Source organism: Crocodylus porosus, unplaced genomic scaffold (genome assembly GCF_001723895.1).
Source record: "Crocodylus porosus isolate Cpor-Errol unplaced genomic scaffold, CroPor_comp1, whole genome shotgun sequence".
In the NCBI taxonomy this organism is placed as follows: domain Eukaryota; kingdom Metazoa; phylum Chordata; order Crocodylia; family Crocodylidae; genus Crocodylus; species Crocodylus porosus.
Genome location: NW_017728886.1, coordinates 96,542,845 through 96,545,457, shown reverse-complemented (window position 1 = coordinate 96,545,457; position 2,613 = coordinate 96,542,845).

Below are 2,613 nucleotides of genomic sequence, written 5' to 3'. Positions count from 1 at the left end.
TTACCCGGGACCTTCTTTTTACCCCCTATGGATTTAAAAAAGGACTTCTTATTGTCCTTAATCTGGGAAGCTAGTCCCAGTTCCATCTCTGCCTTGGCCTTCCTAACTACCCCCCTACATCCCTGAGCAACTGCAGAATAGTCCTCCCTGGTGGTGAACCCTTCTTTCAATTGGGTGTAAGCCTCCTTTTTAGCAAGGAGACATTCCTGGATGCTTTTGGTGAGCCATGGAGGCTTGTGTGCTCTCCTGCTCCCTTTGATCCTCGTAGGGATTACCTTCCTTTGGGCTTGGAGGATCATCTCCTTAAGGAGCAACCACTCTCCTTGGACACCTGACTCCCCTCCCTTCCGGGACCTCAGCGCTTCTCCAACTATCCTCCTTAGCTCGCTGAAATTTGCCCTCCTAAAATCTAGGGCCTTACTGCATGCCTTTGCCGCCTTGCACTGGATGGTGAATTCCAGCAGGCAATGATCGCTGTCACCCAGGTGGTCGAGCACCTGCAGCCCCCTCACCAGGTCATCATCCATGGCCAGCACTAGGTCCAACAAGGTGTCTCCCCTGGTGGGGCTGTGCACCTCCTGGGTTAGATGGAGCAGTGGGGAGAGGAAGGACACAGGCACACGTGTGTCTTATACACACGTGTGCCTCCTTACCGGACCCAGAGCGGAGGCGAGAGCAGCAGAGAAGAACAGAGCAGCAGCAGGGGCAGCAGCAGCTGATCCCCCTAAAGTAAGTGGGGCACAGGAGCCAGATCCGGAGGGGAAGCCCCCCGGATCCCTCTTAGCTGAGCCGGTAGGGAGCCGCACTCCCGAGCCACGCGAACAGAAACAGAACACGTGTGCCTATGTCCTTCCTCTCCCTGCTGCTCCATCTAACCCAGGAGGTGCACAGCCCCACCAGGGGAGACGCCTTGTTGGACCTAGTGCTGGCCACGGGTGATGACCTGGTGAGGGGGGCTGCAGGTACTCAACCACCTGGGCGACAGCGACCATCGCCTGCTGGAATATATATGATGAAGCAGAATATTCAAAGCACTTAGCACAGTCTTAAAACTTTATCAGCATACAGGCTAAAGCATGTTTTACTGATGAGGGAATGTTGAATAAATAAAGTCTGTGGGTCTTCTATAGCAGCCAATTTACCTAATGCCTCAGTGAAACAAAGCCAAAAAGTGAATAAAATACGTAACACTACTATAAAGAGACATATGAGAATATTCTTCTTCTCTTGTTCAGTTGTTTCAGAAACAAGTCATCCAAACCAGAATAGTCACTCTTATTCTTGTGTAAAATGCCAAGATGCAGTGAGCAAGCAAGGAGTTTCTAGGATAGAAACTCTACAAGTGTTGCCAGGCCTTAAAATATTAGTATGAAAGCTTTCACCAAGTGTCAAAACATCTATTTAAAATTCATATCAGAAATTGGAATGCTATGACCATGTTGAGATCCACCAAGTAAAAACAAACAATAGCCTGGTTTGACATTTCACTATAGCCACTACAGTACCTGCAAAAATTACCTAAATTAAAAGATTTAAAAACTTATTAAAAGATTAAAAACTAAAGACCTTTGGAATGGTCTTTTTTTCTACTTTTCCCTAACCACAAAACACCACTTTCTCCACATTACAGAATTTAAATTACAACGAATCATTTCACACTGACCTGTTAGCTACACATTTGAATTTTTACTGTTATACACTGTTTATATGGGTGCCTTTGACCTTAATGATAGGATGTCAGTGACTTTTATTAGTGGTTTGAAAGCAATGAAATGTTAATTACTGACATCCAGTTCTAGTCCCAATAGTCTTCCCATGGGTTTATAATTTTACAGCTCCTTCCACCTTGTTAATTTTGCAAAAGCTCAGCTGATCAAGGCACATCAGGCCACAGCCAGCCACTTCAGCTTATAAATAAAGATAACAGGCACACAGATTTGCCTTGCAAGCAGTCTGAAGTTTCTAGACATCCAAATATATCGCTTGAGTATGCTTTAAATCCTGAAATTCTTTCTTCTCATATGATCTCATACCAACATTTATTTAGATGCGACTAAACATGAGCATTACAACTAGCATACAGTTCATGACAAATACACATCAATGATGTTCTCTTTTGAAACTGAGCGTGCTTTCCAAAAATACTAGTTTATTTAAATCATTTTACCAAAAAAACAGCCCCCTTCCTAATCACCGTCTTTCTGGGCATCTAAAAGATAATTTGAAGGGTGTTTAAATATTGACCAAATATAAGCTTACTCTTTCAACAATAAAAACTCTCCAAATGTTTAGATGAAGCCTAGAGAAAGACTGCTCATTCAGTTCAAACCAGGTACCTTAAACTGTAATAAACCCAATATTATGGCTAAGCACAGCTAGTCAAAAAGCTCCAGGCTGAATCAATTCAATCTTTGCAGGTTAGTCTAAGCTGCATAGATTGAACTGATAAGCAAGTGAACAGACATTCACTTTTGATTCTGGAGATACAGAAAATGTTTGCAGCAGCCCAAGCCAGAAGCTCGGGGGGTGCTACAGCACACCTCTCTGCTTGGCTGAAGCAGACAGCTTGGGCCGAGGCTAACCTGCCCAACCCTGTAATGGGGGTTTGCAAGG